The 24230-nt window shown below is 49.4% G+C and overlaps 1 protein-coding gene across 10 annotated transcripts in view; it reads left to right on the top strand.

The window, feature by feature from the left end:
- The window catches only part of LOC1270888 (mpv17-like protein), a 171894-nt gene that overhangs the window by 22809 nt on the left and 124855 nt on the right, over nucleotides 1–24230 (top strand). For 2 of the 10 annotated variants that reach the window (XM_061640752.1, XM_061640753.1), the window contains exon 1: nucleotides 10842–11106. The exons of 5 other annotated variants lie outside the window; for them this stretch is intronic. The gene's annotated coding sequence lies outside the window, so the exon portion shown is untranslated. Of the gene's footprint in view, nucleotides 1–10828; nucleotides 11107–24230 lie in introns of those variants that run through there. 3 more of the 10 variants (XM_061640748.1, XM_061640749.1, XR_009764508.1) reach the window with 2 other exon arrangements.

The raw sequence follows: 24230 nt of genomic DNA on the forward strand, positions 1-24230 counted from the left end.
ATTTTCGGTGTGCCGTCCGTGTCCCTGGTTCCGATATCGATTCCACATTTTACGTGCCGTCAATTTCTGCGCGTATAATTCCATCCAATAAATGCACCCTCGTAACGACCCGGTAGTTTATTGGATCCTCGCGTCTGTGCGGTAGGGAGCAGAAACTTGGCAGAAGCTCATTTTCTAGCTGAATGGCTCAAACCGCACCACCGCCTCGTCCTTGTGCGCACTTCTGTCTAGCTAAGGGAAGAGCCACTAAACGTTTCCTGTGTATTTTTTTCTTTTTCCTTCTCCTAAAGAATAGTTTTGTTCTTTACTATCTTGCCCCAGTCCGCCGTACTGGGCACAATCATCCACTTCCTCCCTTGCACGCTGAACGGAATTATGAAATGCGGCCCCGGAGATAGGAAATTACTTTTGCTTTTATGTTTAATTTTTTATCCATCTCGCTAGTCTCCCTCATTCGCTACTCCTCTGTGCCCCCCCGGTTGGCCATGTTTCTACTTTGTGTTTGTCTACCCTCTTGTCCGAGCGTATGCTCAACGGGGCCTGCGAGTGTGCGTGGGGCCCTCGCACCCCTACACCGGTGCCGCGTAAGGGCTTTCTCGTGCCGTGTTTATTTTATTGCTATCATCATCCAGCGTGAGTGAGGCCTCGTCAGAGAGTGCTTTATGTACACACTCAAGCCGGCAGCGTTCCGGTATGCTGCCACAGGGCATTCCCTCCTCTCCATGCCCTTGCGTAGAGTGTAAATACATTTATTTTTTTATTTGAATTTAACGTTTTGCGTGCTTCGTGCTCTTTGCCCGTTTGCTGTTCATGTTTTCGCATTTCTTTGGCATGTTTTACATTTTACATATTAATTTTAGCTTAAGCGGCGTTACGCTACTGTAACGCTCACCAGTACTTTCCGTGGCGTGCGAGATTCTCGGCCTCGGCCACATCTCGGCGGCGCGAAATTCAAAACTCAAACTCGAAACGGGCGTTTGCAGTAAACGGGCTGATTAGATTAGGTCGGCGCAAAAATAGGAACAAGGACACTTTTATTCAAACGGCCAAATATAGAGTTGAAACGGTCCGAGCAGAACACGAAGCGTGATTATTGATAGCAATAACATATTTCCCTGTTCGCTGATTGGCATTGGTATGGCCTTGATCTAGTTGGGATCATCAACTTCCTTTACTTTTTACTCGTTGCATCGTGAATTGGTTCGTGTGCAAATACTGTTTTACTATGTGAGGCTAATTTGTTGCTCGATACGGTGTGTTTGTGTGTTCGATGTGGTAGAATTAAAAATGAATCACTTCAACTAGATCAAACCCGTTCCCCAAGCGAGTGGAGTAGTGCTCGAGACGGGAAGTCAAAATTTATCTTCATTGCCATCAATCCCGGAACGAGGCGAACCCCCTGGTCGAGATTGCTGGCTGCTCCCGGCAATGTCGACGAACGCCGGACAACAACGTCAGCACTCGCACTGAGCAGCGGGCATGCGTTTAGCGTGGTGCACGATAAATCTACATCAAATTAAAATGAATTCACTTCGTCGCAAACACACGGCCCGGGAGTTCTCACGGACCGGGACCGCCTCGTGAACGTGCTCGAAACGGGCCCGCGGTAGCCAATTCCCACCGCACGGAGGAGCGCTACTTGAATTGAGACTAAATTATGGATGCCATAAGTTTCTGCTTACCCCTACCGGCGTCGGGTACCACCACCACCAGCACGAAAAACGGTTTCGACGAGCCGAATTCGCAATGCATGGCTTGGTAGTGAGGGAGCTGGGCTGGGTGGCAAACAGCAGGCGCGCACAGACGGACAAGATAACCTTCCCGCACAAGGAACCAAAGATAACGTGAGCCGGCGGAAGTGGTGGTGGTGATGGTTGCTGCTTCTTTTTGCTTCGGTTGTTGAAACTAATTTCGTTTGAACCTTGAATGGCAGTAAATTTTGCACAAGTCTTCTGCTCGCAAACACACACACACATACACTTTGCTTCGCTTTCCACCACACCGGACGACGGGCGAGCCCGGGTTTTCCCTTTCGCTGGCTCGCAGCAAGCGGCCGTGCAATGGTGGCACAGAGAACGGTTTCGACCAATTTCCGTTCGTTTAAGGGGGGGGGGGGCTAGCAAATGGGGCGACGGGTGCCGCCGGTGCGCATCCGCGTAATCTTCTTCCAAAGCTTATGCTGCTTCCTACTATGCACGCTGGCCTCGGCAAACGAACGTCGAGGACAACCGTGGCGCTGCTGCAATGTGCAGACGGAGTGAAGCATTTCAGTCGAACCGGCGCTGATGCAGTGGCAACGGCACCGACAGCAGCAGCAGGAATAGTAGTGGCACGCAACATAACCTACATTTCGTCGTCTATCATCGTCGGCATTCTCGTGTACCGCTGCGTACGAGGAAAGGAAAAACGTAAACGTTGTTGAAATCGTCGTCCTGCTCGGGGAGAGCAAAAAAAAAAACAAGCGCTGATTCCTATCCACCTCGACCGCGTAGACCTCGGCGTATGCGTCTGTCAGACATGTGTCTAGCTTTGTGGCAGCGACATGAGGTTTGAGGTTTTTCAGCGTAATTTGTCTATCACTACAGCACGCCAGGTTTGCGCTAGTCGCGGCGTGTGGGATGCACTGTCCATGACGTCGGGTTGCTTTTTTTTTTTGGTTAAACCTGAGTGCTTCAAGTAGATTTCAGTCTTTCGACGACCTTGTCCCCGCCAGACGTTCCATCCGTTCCATCCAGGCCAGGCCGGACCAGTCAGTGGGATGCGATGCGATCGAGCTGACTACTCGAACCGTTTCCTCTTCTGCACTCAGCGCCCTGACCTCGACAGACGGGGTGGATAATGATGCAAGACAGAAATGTTGTAAGGTGTAATCAGCACTGAAAAGAATAAAAATAACATCCTCACTTTAGTCGTTGGCTGAAGTAACACCCAGCAGCAGCATCGAATATGTTTTGGCTTCCTTCAAGGACACTCATTACATTCAAGTTTTGTACAGGCGTATAGAAAAAGCATTAGCAGCAGAAGCAGCAAATGATGATAAAAATCATTATTAATTTAAAACTCTTTGCCCGTGCATGTTGGCACGCTTTTGGACGGGGGACAGCCGTTCCTCGTTAAGCGGCAATCATTAAATGGTAAACTTTATCGCCTGACCGACCGAACACTGACCGACACAGCACAGCAGAGATCGGCCATCAATAATGGAACGAGTTGGAACGATCATTAAAACTTTAAACCGGGTGACCGGTGTGTGCCATTTTCCTTCCACCGCCCGGGTGGCTAGGGCGTTCGAAGTTAACGATGCAAAGGGGGTACACTATTTATTAACTCTGGAGCCGAGCAATTTGCGTGAGTTATTTATGCTCATCGAGCAATCGAGCAACGGCACACTGTGACACGCCGGCAGCGGTGGCTGAACATTGGCTGAAATGAAAATGAAACTCGAAAATGCGCTCACTCTGCATTATTCGCAAGCTAATATGATCCGCCTTGAAAATTGCATCACGTCCCTATTGGAGGGCTTGGTTTTCTTTTTTTTTTTTGGTTGGTGCACACTAATAGCAAAAACTTTGGCCGCTTACAGTTTCTTAGAACGAACGAATTTCCCGGCCACACCGCGCTAACTCTCCTCGTGCTGTGCTAGTGTAGCGTTTTATTCCAAAAAGTTCACGCTCGGCAGGACAGGACAGGCCAGGCCGCGCTCATTTCATTTATTCTGACAGTAAAGCATTTTAATCGGCAGTGACAGCTGAAACCGTAACGTGCGGCGGTGGTGCAACGTCCGCGCGCTGCCCCGGCTGCAAAATAAACGACCAAGTTCCGCACTAAAGTGACATTTAGCGTGCATGGGAAAGTTGAACCGGGCTAGAGAAGTTGGGGACGTTTTTATCTCTCTCACCCCCGTGCCCCCAGCATGGCTATAGCTGAGCGTTGTGGACCTCTCTCTCTGCTCCCCCCACCTTGGATGACAGTAAAATTCCCGGAGATTATGTACCGGCACACAAGCGGGACTGGGGAGGTTGCTTCTCCATCCAATATCTGCAACCCCACCGGGATGGTGGGACCATCAGCAACAGCAGAGAAATGTTGCAAATGTTTCAAACTAACCTTCTCCACACACATCCCGGGGCAGTGGAGGGAGAGACTGCCTCGCCTCACGGTTCGTGGTGATATTTAAGCAGAAGTTGGTACTTGGCGAGCAAACGATTACCCTCTAGGGGTAATGAGCACGAGGGGTCGGGATTTTATCCGTGCCATAACGCTGCACGTTCAAACCTCTATTAGTGATGTCCTCTCTGAAGCGCATCCACGACTCGGATCTGATTCCGGTTATTGTTAGTCAGATGTCAACTCCGACAAAATCGGAACCACTAGCTCCATTCGGAGTCAGAGTCAGCCGGAGTTGGAGTCGGCCGGTGTTGGAGTCCGAAATCAGAATCAAACTGGAGTCGGAGTCGCTCGGAGTCGGTCAGTGTCGGGCTGATATTTCGTACCGTTTTTTGTTTTTTTTTTTTGCGCATTTCGTGAATAGCGCTTAGCGACTACAACAATGCTTTGCGATCAATTCCGACTTCGGGCTACTTCGGTTGACTTTGAATTCGGACGACTCCAAACGTCTCCAGACGACTCCAAACGACATCGGACGACTTCAGACGATTCCGGACGAATCCAGATGACTTCGACACTGGATGACTCCACCTGTGGATGACTCCGACAATGACTCCAGATGACTCCGACCCCGAACGACTCTGGCATCTCCGGACGATACTGCTCGAACCGATTTTCGGAGTCGGCTACGAAATTTTCAAAGTTGGATCGTAGTCCGGACTCCGATTTCTTGCCAACTTTACCCATCACTACCTTTTATACTCAGTCCCCTGTCTGGTCGTAGGCAGATGAGACCTTAAGCGCAGTTTGCAATTTTTGCTGCAATAAAACCGAGCTGATAGTAGTGTGTATGATGGCGTTTGCCAGCGGAAAGCGAGTGTTTGGAAGGCACTTTTTTGTTTAATGCCATACCAGCAGATTCGAGCAAAACGATTAAAGTTTGTTGCACTCCGGAAAAAGGGGTTTGAGATGAACTAAAAAAAAACCCAATCCCCATTTTGGTCGAGTCGGTACCAAACTCAAACAGCTCAACTAAACCGGAAAAAAGCCTCCTGGTGCACATAGATAGAGAGTGCCTGATGGTTGATGTTGGTGCACCTCTCCAACCAAGCCAAGATGTACCACACGGCTTTATGAGTGTGGTTTCCCGCACTTCAAATCGCACCCATTCAACAACATACAAAAAAGTAGTAAGAAAGTAAATAAAATTATTGTTCCAATTTGGCACGAAGCGGCCAGCTAGAGCGGCAGGGGGTACTAGTCGCCTATATCAAAGCATTGGCACTCCTGGCAGGCATTTTCAAACAGTCTCTTCCTAACTTTAAACTCTTTTAAGCCTATTGTGAGCGGCGATCCGAGGGGTTTTTTTTTGCTTGCTTGCGTTTGTGTGCGCTTTAGATACGGAGAGGGGCGCAAAGATAGTGGCCAAGTAGGGACCCGGCCAAGTTGGCCGATCGGCACGATATGGAATGCAAAACACATTCCCCGCTCCCGCCCTTCCTGCTAGAGTCGCCAGAGCCACGTTAAGCCATTGGCGCAGTATACAGGCTCAGCAATCCCCCCCCCTTCCCCCCATCGCACTCCCCAAAACCGCTCGAAACTCGAGTGCTGGCCGATGTTGAAACAGAAAATAATCGCAAAATCGCACTTAATGCGATGGCGTACCACCGATGGCGAGTTTATAAATAATCCGATTAAAGTAAAGCAACAAAAGCGAAAACACAGAGCACTGCCGGGAGAGGAGAATCATTTCCTCCCTGCGCTGCTTGCCCTTTTCCCCTGCTCCGGTTCCATTTCGACGGGTTGTTTTACTTTTTTACCATTTTCGTTGAAGCAACACATCCCATGTGCATCGGAGAATTCGTTTTTACGGTCGCCCGAGAAAACTGCTCCGTCCGGGAAAGGGAAATTAGCCAGTTTGCCAGTGTGTGTGTGTGTGTGCCGGGAAAGCATTAAAAAGCGGGTCTGGCAGTTGCCGAACAAAAGAAGGGTGTGAAGAGAGCGAATGGGAGAGACGTGCGGGAAAAGCCGGGCAGGAAAATATCCATTACTAACGACCTGATTTTAAATACCTTTACCTTCCTTTTTTTGTTGTTGTTGTTGCTGTTTGCACACACTTCCTCGCCACCCTGGTCCAATTGTTGTTGAAATTGCTTACGGATCGGATCCGGCCGTACGGGTCTCGTACAAGGACACACATTAGCCTGGTGGTGGCTGCGAAAAGATTATGCCATAACTGGTCGCTGTTAGTGTGTCTTTCGGTACGTGAGGCACGAAATAAATTGTGGCCAGCATACAAATCATCTTACGGGCAATTTTCAACACTCCGCCACAGTGACGAATCTTTAACGGTCGAGAGCGCGGCGCCGTGCCGGGCTGGGGGCAGACATTAATGAGCTTGCACGGTCGTTCGGTGCGTTTTGGTGCGGTTAATGTCTTTGGTGCGTTTCAAACACAGCACAGCTGTTCGGACGACGTCGTTTGATTGGGTTTCAAGATTTAATTTCAGTTTTATTTGCAGCGTTCGTTTGTAATTTTTTTAAAAGTAAAGTCGGATTGTTTATGACAAGAAGTTAGCCAGGCACGAAATCGCATGTAGCGATCATCATCAAAGATTGATCATGTGCACGTAACATCCAATCCTAACGGAAACATAACGCACAATCTTTCCGATTGAAGCAACCAAAGGAATAACACGAAACATCAATAAATGTTTACGATCGGTTGATCGGGTCCTAGAATTTGCAGAAAAGCTTGTCATTATTGTGCCAATCTTTGGGCAATCATTTCAGCAAATGAAAACGTGAAAGATATCATCTTTCAACCGATCATCACTAGCGCTTCCCAAATTAAACTGATATCGCACGCGGAATGAGCTTCAAAGACGATGCTTGCTTGCTTCGCACACATTGCTATTACGCCAGATTGATGGGGACGGACAGCGCCGCGGGCCAACTCAACATCCGCCAGCGTATAATCTGATACTTTATCTAAATCTTACCCCCGGCTTTGATCTGATCGAATCAATCAATGCTCCATCCAACCATCGAATAATCAATGAGCCTGTGAAGTTTTTGGAGGGATTTTCGTACGTGCTGCACATTCGCATCACATCCTTCCTCCCAGAGGCGGAAGTGAATTGGAATTAATTGGTGAAAAAAAAAAGAAAAAAAGGCCGGCTTACGATTTACGGTTCGCTAGTAATGATCGCGCAGCGTTGGCATTCGAACCGTAATAGTAGTGTTAGGTATGATTTACCTGCGCCCCGTATCCCGTGCCTCGTCGTGCCGGAATGCGAAAAGGGATGGTGAGGCATACGAAATGCGGCGAAAGAACCAAACGATCTTTCGCAAGTGACTTTCAAAACAACCCGCAGGGGGGGACGGGGGGGGGGGGGGTTGGGGTAATTCGTACCAATTCTTGGTTCTTACGCCGGCATCGCTCCATCGCTCCCTTAATGGGAAGGTTTGCGAATGGTAATGGATGGGTTTCGCCGATGCCAACCGCAACGACAGAGAGTAAAAAAAAAAGAAACAACCCCTGAATGATGTTTAAGCGACCGAGCGAGATGGGGGAAAAAATGAATAAGATCCAAATTAAAAATGCTGCCCGTAGCATCACCGCCGCCATCGGCGACTGTCGGCGTGTGTAATTTCACTCGCCAAGTCCCCGATCTGCCCTTCGTATGCCATTCACGGGCCAGTTTAATTGTGCTTTTAATTAAGTGTTATGCACATCCACCCCGATATAAGCGCCGCTGGCCGATGGGTCCACTGGTTGTGTGAGGCCGCGTGAGAGCCGGAACGGGTCAACTGCAGTAGTTGTAGATTAGCCCAGCTGCTCCCGGCATTTCAACCCAGCAAATGGAGCCGACAATAGCGCTGAGAACGGAAGTGTGGCGGAGCCGGCAATACGTGTTGAATCTAATTTGCCCAGAATTTAGTTCGCAGCGACACACAGGACGTTTCGAGGCCCGAGACCCGCGGGCTATCCCGGACGAATCCGTTGCACCTCCATTGGAAACCTCCTCCCGCTTCCCACCTGCGGTTGTGTGTCGTTCATTATTCAGATCATTTGACTGACAGGTCGACCGTCGGTTAACTCTTCCAATCGCGCGAGTCATTTGTCCATCTCAGCAACCTCCCATGCTCACCCGTCCCTCGCGGGTCCCTCCCTGAAGGCACCGAGCCGAAGTGACAACCCCGTGGAAGATTGAAGTGGAAGTTTCCCGCGCGGTGTGTTCCCGTTTTGAATGATTTTCGCACTAATGGGCAACGGGTAATGATGGTGGTTTGCCGTTGCAATCACGAACGCCACGCTGCGAGCATTGAATTCTAGCCTCGTTTGTTCGCTGCTGCTTATTTTTTGCGCACTTGCTTGGACCGTAAACGCAGATGCTGTCACGGTGCGCTAACCCCGCACGGCTCTAACATTAAATGCAAAGGAACGTCGTGCAGGTGTTCCGATATATTCGCATGACACTTTTTCGAACTGCTTCGAAAGGGTGTCTATTTTTCACAGCCAGGTACGGGGGGTCTGTCGAAAATTGGCAGTAATTCAAAAAGCACGTCTCTATAATAAACCTGGTGGTTTCCTTGTGGTCCGCGTTTTACGGTTTCGTCTTCGTGTGTCCGTGGGTTTTCGCTAAGTACTCTATACACACACACATACACACAGTTCTCAACCGACCGCACGAAAGGGGAAGACAATAAAGTTTTTCTTTCCAAGCGGATAGTGGCCTGGAGTCACGGCATGCGGTTTGCGCACACAGGAACACAAACACACGGGCCTCGAGGCCATCCGAGGTATAGCCGAAAAAGACGCAACATTATCCTACTATCTATGCACAACTGCCGAGAGTGAGTGTAAGCATAATAAATTACATGCACGCTCTCCTCGCTCGTTCTTCTGCTCCACCCCCCCCCCCCCCCCCTCGATCCTGCCAACACCGGACAGAACTGACGAAGAATGCACACACACACACACTCCCCCCGGAGGCAGCCAACCAGCTGGCAAAGGGTCGTGTGGTGCGGAACCGATGGTCCAGGCAAACGGTTTTTGTCTCCAAGACCAGTAAATTTGTTCGCAGCCAAAAACGGGCCAGAGACGAAAGGCACACACACACACACACATGCCGGTGCAGCAAACGTGCTGCCCGGGCAACGTGAAAGGCCAGCAAAGGAACACACGAGCCCTCTCTCTCGCGCCCGGGTTGTTGCGCTCCTCCAAGGCGGCTCGGTGCAATAGGGTGCAAGAGGTGGCGCGCAATAGGAACTATAAATTTTGCCTTCCATGCTCATTTATCAGAGCCCACGGATCAGTAGATTCCATAAATGAAGCAATAAATTTCGCAACACATCGAGCAACACTGCAGTACACACCCGGAGCAAACGTGCCGGTGCGAGGCTAGTTGCAAGATACGTTTAAGAATACGTGCGGGCTGCGTGAGGCTTTGACTGGCGTGCTTTTTTTTGCGTGTGCACCTGGGGTGTCAGTTCGAAAACAAAGCCGTAAGCCGTAGACCAGCCCGCCCTACAAACAACCATCAACCACTCAAATGTAAGGGATCATCGGACAGGATCGTGAGCGGTGACTTCCTCCCGATTTTCGGGCGTACCGGCGGCCCCGAAACGGGTCGAGAACAACGGCCCGAAACTCTTCGGATTGTTTTCTTATCTATCGCGGGTTGAGGATCGCAGCAGCGGTCACCAGCACCGTTTCATTTCCGTTCGGGCGTCTCGGGACGTGGTGCCGAAAGTCGTAGTAATGTAAGTTATTTGTTCATTCCAAAATAGCACTCTTGTTCCCGCGGGCTGCTCTCGTGCTGTTTGGTTTCTCGCGGCCTGTTGTATCGCGCATGTATCGCGGCAGAGACGTTTGATGCGACCTCATCGCCGGTATGAAGCATTTGTCCCATCTAGCAGCAACACAAACACACATAGAATGGACGATGCCGGCATGATGGAACTCAAAGCCTTTGATGTACGCCGGCCCTGTACCTGCGGCAAGGGACGCTTTTTCCCTTTCAGCATCCCAAAGACGTGTCGAACTTGTCCAGGCTTAAGAGCGGACAAGACAGAGACCGAGGTTGGTTTCGGTAGCTCGCTTAAGCCCGTCTAGCATTGGGATCATTTGCATAACACCCCAGGACGGACAAGGGGTCTTCAATTCGCATCTAATTGCTGTGGGAAATCAACAGTCCATTGAGAGAGTTGGTTAAGGCCTTAAGAATAGAAAAAAAACACCGCTTCGATCTCTTACCAGTCCATCAGGTCCTGTAGGAAGAGAAGATATCCGCTGTTTGGCTCCTGTAGATGTCTTACATCACGTGATGTCACTTGTGTTCAATTTGCTGCTATGACACACTGACCTTTTCGCTTCGTTCGTCCGCATTTTGTTTCTGGGTGAAGAACGGCACGTGAGCCAAACTGACCGCTTCATGGCACAAGATCAACCTCCATCTTCCTCTACTTACTCGCACTCTCTCTCTGCGCGGCCATCCGCACCGACCCTTAGATCTCGTGCCATTCGCGTAACGCGTTAATGTGGCCGCTGGCCAAAACTGGTGCCACACACCGAGATGCGCTGATTTTCGTCGGTTTTCACGGCCATTTGCCAATCACACGAAGCCATGGCTACTTTCGAACACTGCGAGCAATTGCATGCAGAATCAAAATAAACACATCGCAGCAACCCGCACACACACACACTTGCAGCCGAACTGTCAAATGCCTGCGGGCGATCGCGTAGCAGCTGTCAGTTTGGGGCTGTGGTTCCGTTTCATAATCCGGCGGAAGCGGGTGAACTTTTCTCCTGCTGTCTCGCTACGAAAGCGTCCGTGGAGTTTTCGACGGGTCTCGTTCCGGGTTTGGTCGGTTTCCGGTTGCTGTGCTGCGTGTGTTGCGTGCGTGTGTGTTGTGCCGTTTGTGTGGACGTGATTCTTGCTGAACCTTCGATTGTGCTCCATTGTTAGTGATTGTGGCGTGGCCTAAACCCCAAGTAAGTGGCTGTTTTGTCATTGTTTTCATTTATTTCACTGTTTTTGGTGTTGAGAATTTGTGCAGAGCAATTTGAGGACCATCACGCGCAGTGGGACAGCACAGTTGCGGAAGGTAGTAAAGAAAATTGGCACAAATTAAAACTGCGCATCCCTTACTAGCTCACCCTGAAGAAACCCCTCACGCCCCCGAAATGACTTGGCAAGTGAAGAGAGACGCACCGCAATGGCGCAAATGGCTGCGGTCGAGAGGGTCGATAATTGCTGCGCGCCGGTCCGTGTGTCGCAACAGCGGATGGCGTCGGGCTGATAGTTTGGTGCTTAAAATTGTCATAAATCAGCATTAAAACTATACGCGATACTCGAAACTCGCAACCTGCTCTGGCCCCTCGAAAATAGGAGGGGTAACCGATCGCACCTCGATATTCTGGTCGGGGGAAGCGGAGTGGTGTGGAGCGGGTTGGAATTATTCGATTGAAACGGTAACAATAATGTATGTAGGAGGGTTGAAAGGGAGGTGAGAGTGGCGGGTGAGAAATAAATATAAAATAAATTTATGATAAATTTTATTATTTAACAGCTTTCGCTCGTTCTGACCGGCGTGCTGGAATGAGGTTAAAGATATCGATGGCCCTTGCGCAAATGGTCCGGCTGCGGTATAATTCAACTATAAAAAGAAGGAGCACTCGCGCCCGTAGAATGATCATAACGACGATGATGATGATGGCGGCCGTGCACTATCAATTCCCATTGCTTCGGTAGTACTTGCCAAGAGGCCGTAGAGTTGCTGTTAGGGCATTTTATGATTGTTATTAGTTTCGTTAAAAATTTATAACACATGCGCTTCGTTAGCGAGCGTTTCGAAATGAGTGGCCGGGAAAACGCGGCTCCATCATCTCTGCCACTTTGACGGAGGGCGCAAATCTAGAGCACTGCGCTCTGGAACCGCAAACGCGCCGGGTTATGGCTATGCATGCCACAGAGTGGCTCATTTTGACTAGCCGGGGCACGGTGTGCGTGTGTGTGTGTGCACCGTGTTGGCAGCATTCGCACCGAGCTGTAAAGAAGCTGCATTTTCGAACTACCTCGGTTGGCCATTCGCCATTCCTCGAAACCTGGCCGAGTGCTCTCACCAAGAGCCAAAAGAAAGAAGGATTTCGAGTGTGTGCGTGTGTATGTGTTTGCACGAGTGGTTGACGTATACACTCGAGACTCTTCTCGCGGCTCAAATGGGCCCTCTCGTCTCGGGACCCCATTCTTCACATTTTGAAAGTTACCTGTTCTTTAGCCCGCCGCTCACACTGCTCCTGCCACTGGGAAAGGGAAAACCATCCCTCTAAGCGACACGCTGAGCAGTAACACATTTGCAGGTTACGCGAAGGGTACGGCGGGGGCTGTTCGTGGAAAACCGTTTCACGCTGGGTCGTGAAATTTGTTGGGGTTTTATTACATTTTTCAATCCTTCACAGCAGCGAACGCGAGCTACCCCACACTGCCGCCGCCGGATGCGATTCGAGTCGGAAATTGGACGCGAACACGTTTCGGGGTAGGAAAATTTAAACCGCACCTCCGTACTACAGCAACCCCATTGCGTGCACACGGTTTTCTTTTCACACTTATGTGCCATTCTCCGGGCGTGCTTTCGACTGTTCTTGACAGCTTCGCTTCTCGGGGTGTGTTGGGTTGTTCTGTTTTGTTCCGCATTTCTTGGTCGCTTGGTTTGAAAGGGTGTGAAGGGCCGCAGCAAAACCTGGCTGTGGGATGATTTTGATTCTGAAGCGTCTCGGCAGCGTAAAAAACGCGCTTGTCTTTTTGTTAATTTACGGCTGTTATTGAAACGAGCGAGAATGGGTAATAAATGTTGGGCTGATTAGATTTGGATTTTGTAGCGGTGATTTATATATTAAAATGCTTCTTTTCGATCCATGCGATGGGGGAAGAACTTCTGATAATGAACCGGGTGTTCGGAGTGTCTGGCGACTAATTAAATTTTAAATGTTAGACGTACAGGCAACGTACTAATGAACGCCTTTGTTAGCTATTGCATTATTCTTTTGTGAGACTCAAGCATTTGCTTGCCATAGATATGTATTAAATATATTTATCAAACATTTTCAACGATTCCATGAATTATACATACTCTAAAGTATGTCTTTAAAAATTATCTGTTTAAATACGCTTCCACGTTCGGTTCCTTATTGTAAAACTTTTAAAAATACTGTGAGTATTATCGAGCAGCATAATTAAACTGAAGCTTTTGGTAAGCTCCGCACAATTTTATTTATGCATTGAGAATAATCATTTTTGGTGTATTTATGTATGTACAGCAAAATTTCCATTTAAGCTGTGATGGCTTGCAAGTAGCCATTTGTTTCTTAATCGCTGAACTAACATTATAACCATTCTTTGCATAATTTATTTTTCCAACTGAGAGGCGAACCATTTAACGCTTAAACACACTTCTTATTAACATTTTTTCTTAAACTCAAACACAAGCGCACACACACAACCATATATCCAGGGCACGATGGAAGAATCAAACCGTGACCGTATCTTAATAAGCACGGCCAGAAGCAGCAGCAGCATGGTTCACGTACCAATTAAATTAAAATCGAGCTTGGGCCCGCCGAACGGCCAGCGGTTCCTGCGAGAGGTCTTAGCCTAGGGCTGACCTTTCAGGTATATACACGCTCAAATCAATCCGCTTCAATTCCGTGCCAAACTCGTTATGTTCCATTTCCACACTCTTGGTGCGCGGTGTTGGTGTGCATTGCATTAACTCAACCGCCAGGCCCAGTTGCAACTTTTCCCACAATCTGCGCAACATCTGCTGTGTTTGCTTTCAGACACAGCCCCCAGGATCGCGCGTGTTCCCCCTCACCGATGGGCCACAGCTTTCGATCCAAGAGGTATTTAACTTCACTTTTATCCTGCGTTGCGTTTATTTTGTTTTCCATAAATTTACATCGGCAAGTAGCGCCCAGTACCACCGTCCCGCGGCTGCCGCCAATAATCGGCCAAAGGCTTAAGCTGTGGACGAGGGATGGCGAGAGAAAAGAAAGAAGAAGAAAAAAAAAACAACCGAAATAAAATAAAACCCAACGGTGAAAAGAAACAGCGACAAAATGCATATTAAGCGACAGCCCAAAATTGCCTCGAAATATTAATTATTCATGCTTCAGCTCATTAGCTGCGGCTTAATATTTCGCTGTCTAGTAGTGCGTCGAGGCTAAAATTGATAATTCTGCTGACGGATTTGCGTCCCCGCACCGCTACACACGGGGCCGGCATAACATGATTAAAATAAAAATTGAATCTAAAATTCCCCCCGACACGACACGATGCTCTGGCGCAGATGATGCTAATGTTGTGGTTGGTGCGAATGTGCTCAGGGGTTGTGGTTTGGTTTGGTGGTGCCGGGGGAGAGCGATAGGATCAGCGATGTCAATACAAAATCCCATGATAAACCGATCCAACACCGGGCGATGTTAAAAATTAAACCAAAACTGATACCCCCCTTCACTGCAAGTGCATTTTGCTGCGGGTAAAACGACAACGACCGGTCACGTTCAGCTTGCCAGGGGGACTCCGCATTGCCAAATGGGGGTGCTGGTGCTGGTGGCGCGCACCGACATATGGACATCAATAAAATATGAGCCGTTTACTGCAATGGAAAGGTTCTCAGCTTTTGCTCTTGCTGCACTGCTGGCGTTGCAGTGTGATAAAGTGCTGATACGGTCAGTCACAATCCATCACGAACCTTATAACTGTACGAAGAGCAGTGAGGGCCCCTTCCTCTCTCTCCCTCCCTTTCTTCTCTTGCGCCGCAACTGTGTTAATCAGCAGTCAGGTTTGGTTGCATGCGCGCACCGAAGCGTACTTGCTTGAAACATGATTATGATTTTAACCTATCGCAATCAGAATGTTGGCCTCTCTCGCTCGCCGTGGTATTTATGATTTGATTGGCATATGTGTTGTGTTGTGCGCACACACAGATGGCTGAATGGTGGAGCGAGTTTAAAAAAAAACCGTCCGGCCTATGGGTAGGAAACCTTTTGAAGCCATGTTAATGCAGCCAGCGCTTGCATCGTTGTCTTGTTTGTACAAGCGCAAATGTAATAAATTTAAGTGGATTAAAGTAATCACAAAGCCGACGTCTCTCGGTTGTGTTGTGCTGTATAAAACTGGCGATCGCATTGCCTAACCATTAAAGCGTCATAAAAATGATGACACATTGCCTACCGTCGCTCCGTAGAAGTAGCGTCAGACGAGAAGCAGTCGAACCATTTTTACCAAACACATGGCGATACTTTCTACCACAACACTTCCTTATGAAGATCTAGTCCCGCTGCGTGCCCAGCCCTCGAGCCAAATCAGCCTACTAAAATGGGAAACATTCCAATTCCACAGCGCCGGACACTTACGCGACTAAACGATCCATTCCGATCCAAGACAGCAGCAGCAAAAAATGATGGTCACAGACGATCAAAATTTTCGTGGCGGTGTGGTCATCGTGGTTCGCTTTCCGTGAGCCACGCAAACACATACACACAGCTGGCCTCGATTTTCTGGTTCGCAGGCCACGCACCGCTTGCCGGGGGAGGGAATCCGGTCGGTCGGTCGGGGGCAGCACGTTTTAAAAATGCAAATTAACGCGGCTCTAAATCCGAGCGCGAGCGAGTGTGTAATGCATTCTGACCGGCATTAATGATGCATCGCTTATGTTTCTTTCTTTCTTTCATTCAGTTTTGCTTTTTTTGCGCAACACACTTATCATAATTGAAAAGGATTAAGAAAGAATACAGAAACAACGTTCATCGATATCATTTTGAGGAACGGGAACCACTTTTGGGTAGTATCACGGCTCTCCCCCCAAAACGATCGGCTTTAGTTTTTGTTGATGGTGGATGGAAAACCCAAAATCTCCCTCGTTACCATCTTTTTTCCTTGTTCCTCATCGCTCAATCCCTTTCTAATCCCGCTGTGGCTCCAAGGCTCCATGACGAGCCGTCTGTCTGTAGTATCCGTGTCTTACCAACATTGCGGCCATTCCGTGCCGGGGCTGCCTGTGTGCCTTTTTCTTTCCTTTCATTGATAGCGAGAAGGTAACGAAGGTTTTTATTATTTCCGTTGTAAATGTTAATTGCCTCATTAATTGATAGTTATCTTTATCGCGCACGGCAGCGAAGTGGTGAGATCGGGGGGCCCCAAATGCGAATGCGTTTCGTCGTCCGTCTTCCATTCACGGTTGGACGGTGAAGAAGGTCGAGAAGTCCGAAAATGTGATGTGTTACACACTGCTTGCACACGCGGAGTGGGGAGTTGGGGAAAGCAACGGGGTGTCACATGTCACACAACGATGTTAATCTGCTGAGGTTTTCTGTTCGCTCTCACTGACGTGACGTTTGTTACGTCTGCTCTAAGGAGGGAATGTTTCCGCCCTTCCCTGCTCCCTGCCGATGGTATTAATCATCCCGGACACTTAGCGAGAGAAAGAGGCAAGGCTGTGTTTGCTTGCAGGGCCGATCGTTCGAACAAGCCAACACTCGTACGGACGATCGATCAGGAGGACGCTGATCAGCTGCTGACGGTGCGCGATGACGATCCGTTCTACGATTCCGTGCCATCTTCCATCAGCGGTCACGTATACCGGCCTGTTGCACCGCTTGGGTTTGCGTGCACCCCCCCTCCCCCCGTCACGACGTGAAGAATGAAGAGTTAATCAAACACGGGGAATGGGGGAGCCACAGTCTAAACATATGGCTCACGGGGAGGGGCGGTTTGAAATTAAATGCAATCTCACGAGTTTCGTTTGTGCCGGCGTGGTGGCATGGCAGCAGAGCAGGCAACACCAGGTGCTAAACAGCGCCTCCAGCGCGCCTGTTCATACAAAGTCGGGTTCCATAATAATCATCCACCACCCCGATGATGCTGCTGCTGATGATGATGCCAACGGTGGGTGGTGTTGGAGGCGAAGCAACGCTAAAAACGTGTAAATAAAAGTGTAATGCTCATTCCATAAATTGTGTGCCGTGTGTACGTACTGCGTAATATGTCTGTGTATGTTTCGATCCACTGACAGAAGGGGGGGATGCATTTTTTCCCACTGCGTTTCGCGCTTGGCCCCGTGCGCGTCTTCGCTTGGGGCTTTGTCTGTCTTCTTCCGTTTTGTTGGGTTGGTAAATTTATGCAAGGGCAGCAACCAGCAGCGCAACACCGTTCTCTGTCTGTCTGGATGTTTCTGCTGGGGGAGGGCATGGTAGTAGGGTGGCTGGGCGGGGGGTTCGATCTATCGCGGATCTAGTTAATGGTTGTTGTTCGGCAACGGTGGCGGTGCTTTCGGGAACGAGGCCTCTTGCGTGGCGTTCTCCGTGCTCTTGTGTGAAATTTGTTCGAAACCTAAGCTCTTCTTCGTCGTACCACCGCTACTACTGGCGGCCCCGGGGAAGGGCGGGAAAACATGAAGCGAATGTGGCCGTGGCCGGGGCAGCGGCCTAACATGGCCAATCGCATTTTGAACATGTGCTAAAAAGATAGGCCCCCCAGTCTTGCGCAGCAGTCTGTGGTCTGGTACTGCCGCCGGCCCGAGTCTCTTCCGTTACACCTTCCCCAGTACATTGCGATCGGTGTGTGTATCTTTCGCAGCGAATTGGAGGGAAGTTGTAACACACGTGCTCTTGCAGCCGTGACGCATCGTGAACCGGGCAGGCAGGGAGTTGTGCGATCTGTAGCATAAAATGGGTAGTAGTAGCGCCGCGTGGACATAACATCCATAACACATTGTGAGTGTGTGTGTGTGTGCATTTTCTTCAATGTTGTTATTCCCCGCGGTTTCCATCAGTGCGTCCCTCCACAGCGTCATGGGCGTGTGAGAGATTTGATTACGGGCTCGATTAGAATAATAACCGCGCTCGAGACGAGGCCGAACTTTTGCACCGTTTCGGAGGGGGCTTTCCGAAGCAAAATGATTCTCCATCGATTCCGAGTGCCGCATTTCAAAGTGCAAATTGCATACACGATCGTTTATATAATTTAATTTTAATTCGATAATAATGAATACATATTGCGGGCAATTTGGGTCTGCTCTGTTTGCGGTCTGTATGCCTCGATGGCTCACGTTTACACTGGTACCCGGTTACATTACACCCCAGCGCGGGGCGATGAAGTGGTGCTCGTCGGGCCCCCGTTGTAGCTGAACACACACACTGAAGACATCAACATTTTTAATGCCAAACCTTTCCGCCCTGCCTCCCACGGCTCGGCAAAACACATTAATTTTGGGAAAATATTATTCAATGTTTAGCTTATCTTGCGCTCACCGCCACGAACGCCCTATCGTCGACCGTCGAGACACACCGACACGGCTGTGCTCCGGAGAGAGATGCGTCTCCTCCAACACATTCCATAATGTATCGGGCGTATCAGTGCTTTTTGACATATTTATGTCCATCCCGCCAGCCTTGCGCTGTGGATTGGTCGAAACCCGGCTTGAGGTTGAGGTTTGTTTTTATCTAATCTCTCACACACCGGCTGCGAGACTACCCCCCTTTCTCGAGCTGCAAAAACAATATCGACTTTGGGCAACTTTGGCCTAGGTTCCAACGCTGCGCTGCGCGAAGGGGTGAAAATAGAACAAATATCGTAACTTCATTCGCAGCATCTCAAAACTGGCACTTTTATCGAATCTCGGTCCGAAAGTGCTTGGCCCCGGATACCCCACACCGCACCCGACAGTTAGCGATCGGCTGCCAATCGATCTGCTGCCGGCAGTGAGTCGAAAAGCTGTGAATGATTACACACACGGCGGTGTGGTGCAAGCAATACATCCAGCTTACGCACCACGATGGTGTGAATTCTTTCCCATTTAACAGGGGTACGGGATTTGTTGTTTTTTTGTTATCTGGCTGGTACGAAAAGCGGAGCAGCGGATGGTATTAGATAAATATTTATCACCTTTTTTCCGCTGCAAAACGGGAGAAGTAAAAAAGCCTGAGCTTCCTTTTGCACTACAATGCCGGCCCAAATTAGGATCGAACGGCTGTTGGGTGTGACCTGCGGTAGTTCTAAATCCAATTTATTATTGTACCCCCGATTCCCATGAACAACAACCTCGCATCGGTCCTCGGTACTGCCTTACAGCATTGCGACAAGAGGCGACAGAAAAACGACTCCGACGGTGCTCAGCATCCCTTTTTTTCACGCGTGTACCCTTTTTGGCCTTGTTTTTAATATTGCAAGCAAATACGATTTATTTATTTAACAATCTTGGGCCGATTGTGCTCTAAAGCTGAACCAGTTGGACAGGAAAACACATTATAGGGGATGACGCACCAGAAATGTTATTTTTGCTTCTTTTCAAACACCGTTTTATTGCTTTTCGCAGGAGTCCAGAGGACCTTCTGCGCTGTGGAAAAAGGCCTGCCAGCCCGTGATGTGCATTCTCCAGTCCCTATGTCAGCCAATCAGCCGACCATGGCCGTGGATAGATAGATGGCAGCTATAGTCATAAATGATGCCGAGCAGCACAATCTTCGCTCTCATCCGGGGCGGCCCGGGGCAGAACACAAAAGCGGCTCGAAAGCGAAAAGCAATGAGAATTTGATAAATTTTACAAGGATGTGCCTATGTAAACGCCGTGTGCCGGCTGCCGCCGCTCTAGGTCAGCCGGAACTGTTCGATGTTGGTTGCAATTGGTTGTCGGTATGTTGTGAAGAGATGACCGTAAACTGCACCGTTCCTTGCAGAGTGATCAGCGGCTTTTTTTTCAAATGAAACAAAACAACACACATCATTTCGGGCAGTGGCTCCGGTTTCTTCGGGGTCAGCCGTTCCTTGTTCGGAGCGGTGGCCAAGAAGCAAACCACCAAATTGGGGTGTTTTTTGCGAATCTAAAGAAGGAAAAAACACACTCATACGCGAAACAGATGGCAGATTATCGGGCTCGGCTCGTCTCGTGATCGTTCTCTCGTCCATTGCCAGACGGGCATTGTGGTGTGCGGTGCGCCCGTTGGCCGTAAAAGGTTATCGGTACGGGCGGGGAGTGTACATGTACACCCGTTCCGTTGCCAGCTGATGCAACGGTGTTGTTTGGCGTAATTTGAACCATCATCCATCGTGCGATTGCTATCGAACGGGGGCCCTAGGACGGGGCAATATGCAATCGCTTGGAACACAACTGTGGCGCAAACGCTCCCAGATCGCTCGGATCTGATTGCAGCAACGTGAGGGACGCTCCGTTTCGTCTATGAACGCGTACCCAGCCACGAACCCCCTTTGGTACAAAACCCCGTCGGCCCGGTTCATTAGAGGCCCGTCGGTGGTCGATCCTTGTCTCGCTACACGGCTTTATCCTTTCGATCTACAATGAGCTCGATGCTGAAGACAGAACGCGCGCTGTTGCTTGACACGGTGCGCCTACAGGGCCACTTTGTGAACAGTAAATTTGATTAAAAATTATGACAATTCACATACGCATGGGTAAGAGTGGCGAAAACCGCGTGAGAGTATCATTTCGTAGGAGAAAACCAGAGTGTCGAAAGCGACGCCCGCAAAGAAGTATAAAACGGCGCGCAGCAGCAGCTGTGATCATGTTTCCTGTGCGCTGTCGGTTGGCCTAATTTCATGTTGATTTACTGACATCACGGCTCGACGGAACCGAACGGTAGTCCGTGTCCCCGCCAAGCCTCGACTGCGTTCGACTGCGAGTGACTTGCAAATTTGGAGGCACGCATTAAAGATTTTCGACAGCCGACAGCGCAAATCGGGCAAAAACGCAACCATTTTCGAGCGCGCGCTCATGGCACAGCAACGTGTTTTGGGCCGTTGCGAGAGGGGAGTGGGGAAGAGGGGGGAATCAAGGTTGCCGGTTGCCGTGTCGCCGGCGGGTTTGGCCTGCTGCCTTCTGCGTTCAAAATAAATACATTTCCAAACCATACTTAGAATTCTGCCACTTACAAACACCTCACATTGTGTGTGCGAGGGGGAGGGGGGTGGGTTGTTGTGGGGCGTGCAAGAGGGGTGAGAAAATGAGACAGGCTGGCGGGTCGACAGGGGGCGACCGTTTATTTTTATTTCCTCAGCATAACAATTTCAGCTTGTTAGTAAGTCTGTCACGAGGTCCAATCCAAAAGTCGCTGCCCGTGCGTATTTCTCCTTCACACGGCGGTGCTGCTGTTGTTGTTGCGATGGTCTGTGGCCTGTGTGTCCACCTCGGTGCTCCGGAAAGGGGTTGTTTCTTTTTGTTCTGTCCCACACGCCCGGTGTGTCCTCTCCGATCGTGGTTCCCTTGCAATCGCAGCACTGTCATGTTTGTTGCGAGTAGGAAGGTTTTACGGTGTTTTTTTATTATTATTTTACATCGTTCTTTCTGTCACCTTTAGCTGAGGATGAGGTTTTGCTTTGCTTGGGTACCAGCCCTCCCAGCCCAGCTTGGAAGGAAAGATTACCAACCTCCCGACTTCCCTCACTATCTCCACTTTAGAATGTGTCACTCGCCATACCTGTGTGTGTGTGAGTTTTATTTTCACATACACAAAATTCCATTTCGTCATCAAATATTTGCTTTGTGTCACCTCAATGGATGCCGAGACCGAATGTGTCACCGTGGCGTTGTTTTGGTGCTGGATACTCTCCTTCTCATTTTCCCTTTCTTATCGCCAGTGCTGTCTTCCAATCGAGCAGGGGCGACGGGTGTTTCGCTGTGTCCGATACTGCACCGCCGCAAGACCCTGTCCTCGACGGAGAGAGAGAAAGAGAGAGCCCCTGCACCTGCGGGTCTCCAGTGGGCGAGTGTGTCCGCGGGAACGCAGAAGGACGGACGCGGGCATGCCGTGAGTGCAAACATAATTCACAGGATGTCTTGTTTCCCGTTGCAGCCATCTCTGGGCCAGTGTCTGGACCATCGCGTGTGCCCTTGTGTGTTGTGTTGTGGCCGACCAGCTAGCGCAAGTCCCCCGATAGAGGTACAGCGTCGCTCTATCCACCGGTTGGGTATCAAATGTCGCTGGTACGTGTACTATTTTGTCATTGGACGACCGGTAATCTGCTACTGCGTCGACGACAAACGACGACGCCCGGTTGCAATATTTATTTTTAAAAAGGCAAAGGAAACTACTTCCCTGGAGCATTTCAGACATTCAGACGGGAACATTGGGGACACGGTACGTGGGGAAGACATTTCTGCGCCTAGTTACGTGGGCACTTTGGCGAGCACTTTCTGCAACATGAGCATGATTCCAAGAAAGCTGTCTCTAAATTACATTAACCTGACCAGTGGTAAGCTTTTCCAGCGACTGGCACTAATTAAATTTCAAAATAAAACCAAAGCATGTGGAGGCCGGGGAGCTTACGGTGTCATCGCCGAGGTTTTTCGATGACCCATCAACATTGTGTGTAGCACGAGAAAAGGTATATTGCCGTCAACGAGATTTAAGTTATTGTTTGAAGTTTAAGTTTTAATAAGAACTCATTTTCTGAATTTATTTGCGTTTGACTAAGCGAAATTCAGGTCATATTGAAATAATGGTCTTGAAGATGTCTCCAAGATGTCATAAGAATTTCTAGCAAACTTTTGATTTTACTCCTTGTTTAAACTCTTCTTTCCAATCTCTTGTGCAACTTCAAAGGACATTCCAAAAACCATCGACTTTGAAATTCTAATCTCCTACACACCCGGTCATCGTCGTTGATGTCGTCGTCAAATCTACTCGAACTCTGGGAACCAACTTCAATATCATCTGTTCCGCGTCCGCTCACTTCATTTTCGGAACGAGCGGAACCGGAAATAGCACCGAGAGATGTAGTGACGCACACGCGTTGTAGTATAAGTAGATATAGTAGTAGTTGCTGGCAAAGGTCTTGGTGTATTAGAAATTTAAAGCGGCTCCGTGAGAGGCCAGAGCGACATGAAATGAAAAATGGAAATTGGATTCCAAAACCGAATCGGCGTAGGCAAGTGCGACAAATGGCAAGAACCGGAAGTGTATGACAGCGGCAGCCATCCAACCAACCAACCAGTCATGCACATTCGCGAGCCGGGAGCAAACGGCACAAAGCAGTCGTTTCGTAGACGCCTCGGTTTGGAATTCCATCAATCCGTTTGCATGCAAATTCGATTCGATGACGACGTGTATATTCAAATGTTTTCATATTTAACTTTCTTTTGTTTCTTCACCATGCCACTCGTCTAACCCCTCATCTGGCCAAACCTTTTGAGCTGCGCCATCACCGTTATTCAGGGGCGAGCCGAGAGATTGTTGGAACCACGCATGCATACCGGTGTGTCGGTGGATTGCTGAATTGCTTATGTGTTCGGTGGGAGGTTTGACATTCGTGTGTGTCTGTGACTTGTGTCATAGGAGGAGCGCCAGGAGGAGACCAGCCAACTTTCGGCAACGACTGCGGCTAGGCTCTGGTGCAAAGAGACGACAAGATAAGTTTGACAGTTGGGCTAGAAGGCCACGGGCAAAATGTACCGCCGGGAAAGTGTGGCAAACTCGGCTGAAGGCCTACGTTCGACGACGACGACGACAACGACACCAAGGAGCATCAGGAAATTGAATATTCATGGCCACAGTTGGCCAAATTTTGCTACTCGCACACACACACACACACCCTCACATGATGCTGCTTCGGGGTGTGATGAAGCCACTCATCGTTGGAAGTATTTCCAAGTTCTTTCCTCCAGCAAAGTCGGATGAAACATGGGAATGGCGACATCCGCCCGATGTGTGTTGGTGCTTTTTTCTCCATTCCCTCCATTATGCAGCTCGGCTTCGGAACCAGCCAAGAGTGATTCGAATGGATTTGTCATCTACCTATAGTGCAGGCCTCCCCCCAACCGTGCTCCCCTCAGTACCGGCAGTCCTGAGTCGCCAACGGAACACTGGCGGACCTGGTTTAACAGCAGTAAGGTGGTGGATGGAGGAGCGAAAATAGGATTAGATGGAGCAGGAAGTTTTCGAACGGGCGGCTTCGGCTCTCCTGTCATCTGTCACGTGGGACAAATTAAATTTTGGATATGTATTATTTCACCCTGGCTGGCATGTTCTTGTGTTGTCAATACGCTGTGTCGTTCGTGGGCCGCCTGTCTACCAACATACACACGGGCGCGTACCAAAAAAAAAAA

The sequence above is a fragment of the Anopheles gambiae genome, chromosome 2, assembly GCF_943734735.2.
Source record: "Anopheles gambiae chromosome 2, idAnoGambNW_F1_1, whole genome shotgun sequence".
Taxonomy (NCBI): domain Eukaryota; kingdom Metazoa; phylum Arthropoda; class Insecta; order Diptera; family Culicidae; genus Anopheles; species Anopheles gambiae.